The sequence below is a fragment of the Cimex lectularius genome, unplaced genomic scaffold, assembly GCF_000648675.2.
Source record: "Cimex lectularius strain Harlan isolate CLEC.00 unplaced genomic scaffold, Clec_2.1 scaffold152, whole genome shotgun sequence".
NCBI lineage: Eukaryota > Metazoa > Arthropoda > Insecta > Hemiptera > Cimicidae > Cimex > Cimex lectularius.
The window spans coordinates 840,036-853,717 of record NW_019392749.1 but is presented as its reverse complement, the minus strand read 5'-3'; the positions used below and the strand labels follow the sequence as shown (position 1 = coordinate 853,717).

General features: G+C 33.3%; 1 protein-coding gene across 3 annotated transcripts in view; it reads right to left on the bottom strand.

Annotated features, from left to right (window-relative positions):
• The window catches only part of LOC106672627 (Ig-like and fibronectin type-III domain-containing protein 1), a 383,279-nt gene that overhangs the window by 232,261 nt on the left and 137,336 nt on the right, over positions 1-13,682 (bottom strand). For all 3 annotated transcript variants that reach the window (XM_014404191.2, XM_014404192.2, XM_024227216.1), the window contains one exon: positions 12,501-12,532. The gene's annotated coding sequence lies outside the window, so the exon portion shown is untranslated. The remainder of the gene's footprint in view (positions 1-12,500; positions 12,533-13,682) is intronic.

The window sequence follows — 13,682 nt, the reverse complement described above, 5'->3', positions numbered from 1 at the left end:
ATTAGCGCGAAAAGAAAGGGTTTTTGAACCCTGTCCAGATGAATGTACGAGTACTCTGGGATAAGTGTGTGACGTCCTGAGTACGAATGAGAGGCTAGTATTTGAGGATATCTGCTGAGTGTTTATACAAAAGCAGATACATTGATGCTTAAATGGCTGCGGGATGAAAAATAAGCTTGAAAGATCAGAGAAGTAAAGACACGTTGAAAAACAGCGATGTCCTCAGCTGTTTGTCGGCCCCTAAACTTCCCAAGTTCAATAAATTATCTGAATTTTTCAATTTTTGGTATTTCAAACCCATAGATGTATTGCTTTGGGATATTTCTGTGTTGGGAAGTGATTAATTTTTAATTAGGTCATTACCCAAACATTCATAGGCTAAATGTAGATTCAATTTATTTCGTTAGATTTCCTTCTGTAGTCTGAGAATCTTTTGAACCTGTAAATTCGTCGTTACCGATCATTTTTCATAAGAAAATATTCCCCTAGATATCCAAAAGACAGATCAAAAATCTTGAAAATGTCTTCAAAACTTCCATTGTTTGAAACACAATGTCAGTCTGTTTTAAACAAAAATAGCTTAAATTTTTTTCGTGACATTTTCTCCTGTGGTCTGAGGGCCGGTGAACATTGTAAATTGTTACCGATCATTTTGGTCTAGCTACCATCCTTAGGTTGGTCTGCCAGACGCTTATCAGCATTTCGCCATCTTCAGTGTTTGGTAAAGTGTTATTTCTGTCAAGTCTCTTTTGTAACGTCGTGCGAGTGTGGTGCGTATATCGGCTTTATCTCGTTAGTTGATTACGTTGGTAAATTAAATTTATTTTAATAGTGTAAAAGACAGTGAAGATGCAACGCGCCACATAGGTCATTCCATCGAGGGTAGACAAACCACGATGACCGATTACGACCAAATTAAAGATTTCTGGTATTACTTTTTAATTAATGTATTACTTGATTGCTATACAAATTAAAAACATTCTAAAACTTTCATCTTGTGGAAAATAACAGTAAAAACTTTTTTCTTGGTTTCTTCGAATATAGAAAATAAAAAAGGATATCTTTTAAGTTTTCCCACTGCGGTTTTATGTCGAGTCCATCCGTGCCAGTTTAACCATATCCGTAGGCTTTTTCAGATGCACAGAATAGTAAAATAGTAAAATCACACAGCGAGACCGACAGAGTGCGAGATATACTTTGAGAACATTGAAGCGGACTTTGTCAGATAAGTTCAGAGAAGCTCGAGGCTATGAGCCGGTTAACTGCTCACCAGGGGGTTTTTCAGAGGCTTATCACTTCCGCTAAATGTCAGCCCGCGTTGTTCACATCCAACGAGTTATAAAAAAATACTAAAAAAATAAGACGGCTTTTAAGGACAGAACAGAATCTGAACCACAACTATCAATACAACGCCAAGTTATTGATATACAATATCTTGTTTTATCTTAATGCCATGTTCATTTTTACAATGTAATAACAAGTACAAAGTAATAACAATATTAGTACTAATGAAACAATACTGAAAATATTTTCTAGAAATTAACTTTTTCAATAAAGATAACAAATATTGAATATTGATCTTTGAGTTACGTATGCTTCAAATTAAGTTCGAAATAAGTTTGATAAATTATGATGTTATATTCAATAGTTTTCGTCGTCCGCTTGACCAATTAATATCTTTCAATTAATTAAGGTTTTTAGTTGAGATAAAAAAGTCAATGTCAAGAGCGGGATTCGAACCCACGACCTTCGGGGTACGCCGCTACTCTACCACTTGAGGTATCGTGATTTCCATCCACTGGGACACTAACTTCCCATTTCAACCCTACCTTTTGAATTTTCCCTCCTTTTTGCCATTTTTGAAATGTCGGTTTTCTCTCAATTAAAAACTTTAATTAATCGAAAGATATTAATTGGTCAAGTGGACCACGAAAGCAGTGAATTTAATAAGTTAAAATGAAGTATATCTTCACTAAAGCTCTCGGTGGCCATTTCATTTGTCGCAACGAATCAAATACATAGATTACACGACATTTGAAAAATTGTCATCAGGTCGAAGTCACGACCTAGCCGAAGGTCGTGGGTTCGAATCCTGCTCGTAACACTGACTTTTTATCTCAACTAAAAACCTTAATTAATTGTATGATATTACATTTTATTGTATTAATTTTCTCAGTTATTTTTTTCCTTTTTTACATATTTCATTATATTTAATTAGTTTTTACATTTTCTTTATTATTCTTTGTGAATATTATAAAATGAATAAAATCAGGTGTATACTATTTTGTCACTGCGTTTTTGTAATGTTGATAGTTTTAACAATTTGTGTATTTATTATTATTGTGATTTAAAAACATCTAAATTGGCGATTTGCCGTTTATATTCTTTAGAAAACAAAACTCTTTCCGGTCCTTAGAATCGGTGGATTGCATGCCACTGGACAATGCCCCACGGTATAAAACTTCCATCGGGAAATATTGTCGGCGAAATCGGAGATGTTGGAGTGATAACAAAGGCTTTTCCTTCGTCCGCATTCCCACCAGCTCTGCGGTTGACAACAATGAAATATTGTACTGTAATTTATTAACTTTTGTTTTTTTGTGGTGGTTTTCGCGCACTTTCGGCTATAATCAAGGCCAGAGAATTTTGCTCATCAGCCTTGTAAAGTGGAACATTCGCTTGATCCTTTAACCACGTTTTGATAGCTCCACTTCCATTTAACCTTTCACCGTAAGGTTTTTATCGTTACTCATGAAAATATATTGTAAAATAATGAAGTTAAAAAAATTTAAGAGCAAAATTTTCTAATAGGGATATAACTAAATAACAACCTTTTATTAATTATTTAAAATTGTTATCAGTTCCAATTCATCTACGTGAATCTAGTAAAATACTAGATCAACAGGAACTGGGAGAAGAGGACATTTTTGAATACAGTATTCCTACAATGATGAATTTAAGTGTCATTATTTGATTCTTTATAATTCCTGGTGCTCCTAGTGAATATTGTTACTTACTAATAGACTAATATTAATACTTTTTAAAGCACCATTTTACTTAAGTAAGTTAGATATGTATATAATTCTAATGAATGAACTATATGTAAATATAGAAAGAAGAAAGAAAAATAATTTATTCAGGCACGAGGATCTCCTAGGAACAACAATAGGCAACATATTTTTATACAAAATTGGCACTTGTATTTAATAAATGTAAAGAATTTATAGGTTTACATACTGGCATAAATTGAGTTAATTACCTAACACAAAATATTTTAAAAAATGAAAATAACTATAACTTCATTAGTTTTCGTGGTCTGCTTGACCAATTAATATCTTTCAATTAATTAAGGTTTTAGTTGAGATAAAAAAGTCAGTCACAAGCGGGATTCGAACCCACGATCTTCGGCTAGATTCGCCGCTACTCTACTACTTGTGCTATCGTGACCTCGATCCACTCGGACACTAACTTCCCATCTCAACCCCACCTTTGGAATTTTCCCTCCTTTTTGCCATTTTTCAAATGTCGTGTAACCTATTTGATTCTCGGCGACAAATGAAATGGCCGCGGAGAGCTTTAGTGAAGTATACTTCATTTTGCTTATTACATTTTATTAGGTTTCGTGGTCCGCTTGACGAAATAAATTCTTATCAATTAATTAAGGTTTTGGTTGAGATAAAAAATGTCAGTGTCAGAACCGGGTGGAGTTGAGGTGGGAAGTTAGTGTCCGAGTGGATGGAAGGCACGATAGCTCAAGTGGTAGAGCAGTGGCGTATTTAGCCGAACGTCATGGGTTCGAATCCCGCTCGTGACACTGTCTTTTTTATCTCAACTAAAAATCATAATTAATTGAATAGATATAATAATAATAAGAATTTAGAGGAAAAAATAATAAAAGAAATTCCAGTCCTTTGCGAATACAATTCAAAATGTGACCTTAAACTTTGTGATCTTAAAAGTTGATAAAAATGCTTTCTTATGTACAAAAAGGACTTGAATAATTTGGTCGGGCTATGGTGCCTCTGTTAGGACGAATATGTTGCAGGTACAGGAGGGATTTGAAAGAAGGGGCGGCTTTGGATCCGCACATAGGCAAAAGAATATTACAGAGGTTTATCACTCTAGAGCTAGAGAGCTAGGAAGGACCGTTCAAAAATAATTTTTTTATGACGAGGGAGATATAGGATGGAAGATTTTAATTGTAGCAACTGGAACACGAGTGAGGTCGACGAGAATTTATGGATTGATAAAGAAATGAGCCTAGGCAATACTCCTACGGAAGGGGAAATAAACCTGGGTCTGAATATGGGTGTGAGACTCTGGACATTGGGGGGGGGGGGGGCTGATAATAAATCTGACGCACAAATTTATCACTTTTTTCAGACTTCTTGTTCCTCCGAAAGTCCACCACGAGCGACACGTCAGTATTCGAAGATGGGAAAAATAAGGGAGAAGAAGAATGGCGAATGATAGAAAGAACCAGTACCGGCGGAATTGTATGAAAAATGCAATACAAAATTTCGAAAATGTTTGGTTTCCATGAAAGGTTTTGGAAGGTGTTAACAAATTTTGTAACTGTGGAGCAGAAGAAAATGGGCTGGCTGATGATGGTGAAAGGGAAGGGGGTAGGAATTTGTTGATATGACTGGATTCTCTAACAATGGTTCTCCTAGAATTTAATTCTAGGTTGTTTTTATGAGCCCATTCGTTATGGAATTCAAAGTTTTCTGAACTCTGAGGATAGTCAAATGCCGGTCATTAAGATAGATTGATAAAATTATGAGTCGTCGGTATAGAGGTGATGATCGCAAGTCGGAGGCATCATTGATGTAAATTCTGATCACGACAGGGGAAATGCTAGAGTTACCTAAAGTTAAGGGGAGGATGGAAGTAGTGTGTCTTTTAAAAATAGTAATTGCCTGAAGTTAGTAACTACTAGAATAGTAAAAGAATTCATATTTCGACAGGACTGCTGAATGGTCGATGGATTGGTAAAATCAAGAAATCAAGGAGAATTATAATGGTAATTTTTGTTGGTATATATTAAACGATAGCATCATCCCATCAAAGAATTCTTTGAAAGGGAAATTATACTACCGATATATATGTATGTAATGTATACTTACATATATATCAGTAATATATACATATATACACATATATACAGGGTGAGTCATTTTTTGACGCACCATTGGAAAATCAACGTGGGTGCGTTTAAATCTGACTCGAGTCTTATTTCCTTTGATTAATACGTTAATAAAAGAAAGTGAGTCAATTTTCGGTGCACCATTGGAAAATCAACGTAAGCACATTTTATTTTGTTAGTCTCGTAGCAAAAAATAGGCGATGCACCATTCGTTACAAATTAATTTTAGTAGGTTGGAAGGAAAATAAACAAAACCAATATTATTAAAACATTATTCAAACACAATATAAAAATTTAAAAAAAATTCTTCACAAACTAATTTAATTAAGGTTTAAGAATATTTTTTTCTGGTAAAGTAAAAAAATTAAATAAATGTAACAATCTCATTTTTTCTGGTGAAGTAAAAAAATTAAATAACTGTAACAATCCTTTTTTTCTGGTAAAGTAAAAAAATAAAATAAATGTAACAATCTCATTTTCTCTGGTGAAGTAAAAAAATTAAATAACTGTAACAATCCTTTTTTTTCTGGTAAAGTAAAAAAATTAAATAAATGTAACACTCCTTTTTTTCTGGTAAAGTAAAAAAATTAAATAAATGTAACAATCCTTTTTTCTGGTAAAGTAAAAAAAATTAAATAAATGTAACAATCTCCTTTTTTCTGGTAAAATAAAAAACTTAAATAAATGTAACAATCTCTTTTGTATGCAAACCAAAAATGTTCAAAATCATTATAATAATTGTTCGAACAGACCTCTATTTGCTGCAACACAGTACCCTATTCTATCGTAAAACGATGATCCGACGAAAAAAAATACTCTTAAACCTTAATCAAATTAATTGTGAAGAATTTTTTTTTAATTTTTACATTGTTTGAATGTTTTAATAATATTGGTTTTGTCTATTTTCCTTCCAACCTACTAAAACTAATTTGTAACGAATGGTGTGTCGAAAAGTGACTCGCCTATTTTTTGGTAGGAAACTAACAAAATAAAACGTGCCGAGTCATAATTAGACGCACCAACGTTGATTTTCCAATGGTGCACCGAAAATTGACTCACTTTCTTTTATTAACGTATTAATCAAAGGAAATAAGCCTCGAGTCAGATTTAAACGCACCCACGTTGATTTTTAAATGGTGCGTCAAAAAATGACTCACCCTGTATACATATATGTATTTTATTTATAAAATTTCATTATTGTTTACCATATTGTATCTGTACTCTGTTAAAACGTTGACATACCTACGTACAAAAATATATTCTTTGTAAATAAAAAATGAAATAACAATTAAAAAATAACATGACCTTCTCTTGCATTCGACATAGTACAATATTGCTGAAATGGAAACAATGATTCTGTTGCCTCAACCTGACAATCTACTAAAACATTTATTTATAAAAGTTAAATTTGGGTGAAGGAGTTTGTTGACTTTGTCATAAAACATTTCACCGTTTGCTAAACTAATTGAAATATAACAAAATGAGAGAATGTAACGAATTTATTTTGTTATTGGTAAATAGTAGGCAAATGGTAAATATTATTTTTAAAAACCATTATTTAGTCCGTTCTTTCAAATTTTGACTAATATTTTTAAAATATACTTTTTGTCAACTAATAAGATATTTTGACGATATGTTTGAAACTAAGTATTATCTGACATGTATGTAAGGTATTTTCCAGGTGTCGGCCTACGGTTAGTGCGGTCCTGAGAAATTTCAGCTTGATCCTATGCTAGAATCATGTAAACCGCCCAAGGACAATCGCCATACTTGCCCTACATAAATTGAAAGGGAGTCAGTCGGAAAGGAAGAAAAGGAGGGATTTCAAAGTTGGTTACAGTCCCATTTCAAACGACTGTTGCAACTTTTCCCGATTGATATAGACAATGTGCATTGACCGAGAAAAATCAATGCACACGAAACGATGTCTCGTCCCGAAAAGTGGGAATTGAAAAGTTACCATCGGCCCATTTCCCATTTGGTAAACGTTCTTTTACAGAACTGGAAAACTCGTTTCGGAATGTATTTTCTTCTTTAGCCAGAGTCGCAAGGAAAACTTGAACCAGCACACTTTGAAATAGCAAAGCTTTTGTCATTTTTTATTGTTTTTAATGGTCAGGCTTAATTTTGTCATTATACGAAGAACCGGAGATTAATATTGATAAAACCTATTATTAATAATAATAATCACAAGAAAAAAGGTTTGAGTCATCTACAAGATGATACGAAAGTTTGAATCCTCCTTTGAGTAATTTTTGAAAAGTCTAACAATTACTTTTCTGACTAATTTTCTTTGCTTTCCTAACCAGTTTTTGCAACTCAACCTGTTGAAGAAAAATCAGTGAGAGACGCTTTGTCACCTCATGAAAACCCAATCTTGACCTACAGGTGCCAGTTTACAGCGGGATGAGAAAATTGCAATTCACCTCAGAGTTCCTTGGTAGCTTGTTCGAGGAACAACTGCCACAGCTGTTCACAAAACATTGCTATCAAGAGCCGGTGTACGCCTTGATCTAAAGTAAATTTTCGAGACACGTTGTCACCCCATCTTCTTCCATTTCTTCGCATATATTACGGTTTTTTTAAACATTTGTTGAAAGATTTTTTGTAATGAGATTTGAATTGCATTTTGGAAAAAAATCGATATTTTATGTTATCGATTTATCCTCAGTCAATATTGATACGCCGAATAACGTTCTAAAAAGATCGATATTATAGAATACGAGTTAGCAATTTCAATAAAAGATTTTACATTTGTAAAGATAGTAAACCATTGTTCATGCTATACTAAACATTGAATAGGCTCGTTTCAAAATTGTGGAAATAAAATATCCGCTAGAAACATGTATAAAATACATGTATTGTAATTTATTCTAAGAAATGTCAATTTACGATCGATTATCTCCAACGAACATCGATAAGGCATATATCGCTCTTTAAAATATCAGCATGATTGATTGATTTATTGATTCGTAAAAGTTTATACTCATTTGAACTCCTAACGCATTTTTTAAAACTAGTCACATTTATACCCTTGGTAAAATTATTATTTCCTATTTATACCATTCATGCAAGAAGTAGGGTGGTGGAGAACACGATATTCTTCCATCACATGTTAACATAATTTAATTGAGGGTAGATGGAGTTCTAATATTGCACCACTCAAATAAATACATTTACAATTACTATGTTCAATTCGAAACGGCCGATTTTCCTCCAAAGATCAAATCTCTCGAAAGACTCACTTCAGTGCTCAAGAAGCGCATATCAATGGGAGTTCTCTATATGGAGCTGACGAATGACCTTTTAATTAAGTGGAAACATCGAGAAACATTTGTCCGCATGCCAGAAAAACACGATGGTTTTGGGTTGACCGTATGAATCCGTGTAACCTAGTACGGCCTATCCGTAGTCAGGTGACCATGACCTATTTCAGAGCGTTACCTATCGACTGTCCTTTCCATACACGACTCTGCCGATCCGGCCCACATATTATTAAATATAAATTATCCATACTATATATAGGTGTTTTCTTCCAAATTAATGGATTTTCCTACCAACTTAACTATTTTTAATTTAAAATTTACGCTTTTTCGCAGCAAATTTAGCATTTGTACCGTTATTATTATTATTATTATTATTATTATTATTATTATTATTAATTTTTAAGGGCGTTTTAACGGCTAAGGTCATTTCACGCCCTAACATCCAAACCTTCTATCTTAGGTTAGCTATATCTCTTCTGAGTGCTATAAAGCTCTGACTCCAAACATTCACTCGTAATCTTATTTATCCTATTGCCATCCAAGCTTTANGGTTTCAGAAAAACATTTTCTTTATCGTGCCAACGTTTCGATCTTTATTGAGATCATCTTCAGGGCCTGGGATTTACAAACATTGTTTACATTTAACAAATGCATTTTGGATGTGGAAAAGAGAATGTATACAATGCAAAATTTTTTTTTTATACAGACAGCAAAATCTCACTGGCACTCTCAACACGACACGCAAGAATGGTACAATTACACAGAAGACAAACACTTTGAGTGTGTAGAAATACTTTGATTGTTTATATAAAAAATATATTTTGCATTGTATAAATTCACTTTTCCACATCCAAAAAGTAATTGTTATATGTAAACAATGTTCGTAAATCCCAGGCCTGAAGATGATCTCAATAAAGATCGAAACGTTTGCACGATAAACAAAATGTTTTCCTAAAACCTACATCACACCAGACCGCATCTCACGATTTCTAAATAATTATTATTAATTTTTAAGGGCATTTTAACGGCTAAGGTCATTTCACGCCCTAAATTTAAACCTGAATAAATTGCAACCTAACGCTTTTTAAATTTGAATTAATTTTTAATATAGGTTAACATTGTAAATTTCAAAATAACCTTTTTTTACTTCAAATTAACCCGTTTTTAGTTTTAAATTAACCATTTTCAGCCTCAGATTAATTAGTTTTTATTTGAAATTATTCTTTTTATTAAAAAATTTAAAAACTTAGAAAAGCGTATGTTATATCAGCATGTAAAATTCCGGTATATATGAGATTTTTTTAAAGAAAATAACTGGACCCTTGGAATTCCATACGAAAATTAATTAAGCTGAGCAATTTTTATGTAGTGATGTTTGCACATGCGCAGTCAATACTGTTGATTCGATGTGGACGAAATTCATAGGAGACCATCGAGAAATCTATCACCACAGTCTTTGAAAATTTCATGAATATTGGTCCTATTATTTCGGAATTTTGCCGATTACAAGGAATTGACCACAGACAGACACACAAACACGGTACCAAATTTGTCCGGAATGGTCTGAAATGCAAAAGGCAAGAGTAAATTTTAATTTTTGAAGGCAAAAATTTTTTTCGACTTCCCTCATGAATACAAGGCTTCCCTACGTTCGGTGATTCGGAAGCTAAAAGCTGTACTTCATTTTAAATTATACAAGTTAAAACATCGGCAAATGGTTAAAATTATCGAATATATTGATATTTTATATGATCGATGTACCCAAAAAATTAATATATTTTATATTATTTATAGTCAGGGATAGGGAAAGGATAAAAGAAGTGGTCACAAGGCCTTCTGAACCTCGACCTGACTAGATCAACTGTGCTCCTCTATTTTTTTAAACAATAACTATGTTTTTTTTGCATTGTATAAATTTAAGAGATCATCTTCATGGCCTGGAATATACAAACATTGTTTAAATTTAACAAATACATGTAGGATGTGGAAAAAAGTGAATTTATACAATGCAAAAAAATATATTTTTATATTCAATCATGTATTTCTACTTTCTCAAAGTTTGTTTTCTGCGTAACACTTTAACACTAAACACTTTGAGTGAGTAGAAATACTTTGATTGAATATAATTTTTTTTTGCATTGTATAAATTCACTTTTTTTCCACATCCTACATGTGTTTGTTCAACTTAAACTATGTTTGTAAATCCCAGGCCCTGAAGATGATCTCAATAAAGATCGAAACGTTGGCACAATAAAGAAAATATTTTTCTGAAACCTACGTCACACCAGACCGCATCTCACGATTTCCCAATAATCATTGTTATTTTTATGTTGGCTGGAAGTGCAATTAAATTAATCTTTTTTAATATAAAACAGTTTTCTATAGTAATTTTCTAAATTTCTGACAACTGTATTTAAGTAAGAAAACTCAATTTCAGTTCAGACAGTTCAGTAATTACTGGCGTTCATTATTGTTGCGAAATGGAGGAAATGCACGGGAAATTGACCACGATTACATCTCAATTGGTGATCGGAAATGGCATTGGTCGGCCACACTATTACAAGAGTTGCCTTTAAACATTAATTACGTTCGTCTAAAAAACCAAACTGTCAAAGACGGATTTTCTCATGCCATCTTTTTTGGGACACGTACAAATTTATTACAAAGGTTTCAATTTGAAATTAGGAAAATACTGTTGCATAAGTGGTCTATTTTGTTAAACCACAATAAAATAAACGAAAGATGTTGTTCATCACTTACTTTTTTTATGGTTCAAAATTGTAAAAATCCTGTTTTAGCCCAAGGTCAAAGAACTAAAATTTCCAAAATCTGAGAATACATAGCAACCCAACATTTTCTTGGATTATAGGGAACAAAGAAATTTTGGGTAATAATCAAGCTGGCAAACTTGGCCAAAGATCAAAGAAGCCAAAAAAATACATTTGGGATAATATAAAAAATAGACTCTTCTATTCAGAATGGGTTCTCACAAAACAAAACGAGAAAGTCTAGATGTTCCAAACATGGTTAAACAATCCTCGGCAAAACTGGAGTCACATTGCTATATTTGGGCAGGGTAAAAGTTAGGAGAGTAAAAGGACTTTATACCGATAATGGCATCTGAAAAACCACTTGCACATGTCTCGATTCTTTAAAAAACGATCGATACAACATGTTCGAACTAAGGATCTAGGAAAAGTACAATAAGCCAAAAAGCTGCACTGGGTGAAGAATACTAAACTCTAGTATTCTAGAATCATTAGGATCATCAGCAATGTCCTACAGAAATACACCTGCATATGAGTCGATTTGCAGGTTATGTGATTAGGAGGAATTCCGCCAATACCATTTTCGAATTCGAGCAACTGCACAGTGGAGATATAATCAAGAGTTCCAAACAGACCCTGGAAAAATAATTGTTGCAATAACAGTCAATGTCTTTCTATAATGCATCTTGAAAGAAAGATCGAGTCATGATCTTTGAACTAAGGTGCTAGGTAAAATACAATAAGCCAAAAAGTTGGAGTGCTTGAAAAATACCAAAATCCTAGCTTTCTCGAATCCTTAGGATCATCAACAATGTTCAACATAAATATACCTGCACATAACTCGATCTGCAGGTTATGTGATGATGAGGAATTCAGTCAATACCATTTTCGAATTGGAAACAACTGCACAGTGGAGACATAATCAAGAGTACCAAACAGACCTGGAAAAAAGAATTTAGCAATGACAGTCAATGTCTTTCTATAATGCATCTTGAAAGGATAATCGATACAAGATCGTCGATTCTAGGTAAAGTACAACGAGCTACAAAGCTGCAGTGCTTGAAGAATACCAATCTCTAGGTATCTTTTAGGATCATCAACAATTTTCAACAGAAATCCTAACATAAAATCAATGAAAATTTTGTTCTTTACAACAATTTTCTAGGAACGTAATAAGTATATTTTTCATTTTGTTTATAATTCTTATAATCACGTGTAGAATGGTACTCAATTCACCGTCAACCATGAGTGTTGACAGAAAACAATGAAAAAATTCAATTAACCAGAGTATTATTTAAGGAATGTAATTAATACACTTACGTCTCGAAAACTATCACCACTGCTGTCGGGTCCTGTAAAAAAGAATAGTATGAATAAACCTGTTATAACAAATTATGCTAAAATGATATAAAATAGCCTGAGGGCTGTTTTAGTACATAGTGATTTAGTTTACTTTTATCGAAAATTGTGAAGCACGTGGATGGGAATCGAAGGTAACGTGAAAGTGGTTAAGCGGCACAACCATTAGGTTCACTTCCTCCGGTGAATGCAACCTTTCAGCTACCCCCCTTACAACCTATTTACACGTCTTTGCCTGATTAATTATTGCCCAGGCTTGGTTTGTTCACAGCCCGGATCACAAAAACAGTGGGACGGTGAAAACACAATTTCCATATGCAAGGAAGCGATATGCATTTGATTGACGTCGGGGATTTTTTTATCGAAGTCACGTCGAATGTGCGCAGGCATTTGAGAAAGTAAAAGTGTCGATAATGGCTTTAAAAAACGACTGTGACAACTTTCTACTTACATCGACATTTCATTTGCGGATGAAAACTTAAAATATCTGACATTTGTACCTTCGCAATACTCTAAATATCATTCATTAAAATGCCACACAATTTCCTAACCATCTTAGCAATGTCAAAAGCGAAAATAGAGAAAAGAAAACAAATCTAAAAAATATTTAACCTTTTAACATACACTTTTGCCAATATTTTTTCTACGTTTTTCTACTGCCAATTTAAACAAACATTTAATAACAAACAAAAATCAATCCTTCATCGCTGGCGAATTTCCATAAATTTATCAATATATTACCAGCATTGTACGTGATCTTGTTTGTTAACGATATGGTAATCGATAGGTCGAATAGCAATATATATGCTAAATTGGTAGGTAGGAATTTTTCTCTGTACTTTTCTTGGCTATCACGTATCCGATCACATCAAATAGACAAAACAGACGACAAGTACTCTCTTAAAATATGAAATTCTATGTGAGCGTTCCATTCTTTCTTCATCACTCTCTCTCTCTCTCTCTCTCTCTCTCTCTCCCTCTCTCTCTCTGAAACTCTCTTTCCCCCTCTCTGTCTCTCTCTCTCACACACTCTCACTCTCTCTTCTTCTTCTCTCTCTCTCATTCTTTCTCTCGTTTTCTCACTCCCTCTCTCTCTCTCTTTCTCTCTCTCTCTCTCTCTCTCTCTCTCTCTCTCTCACTGTA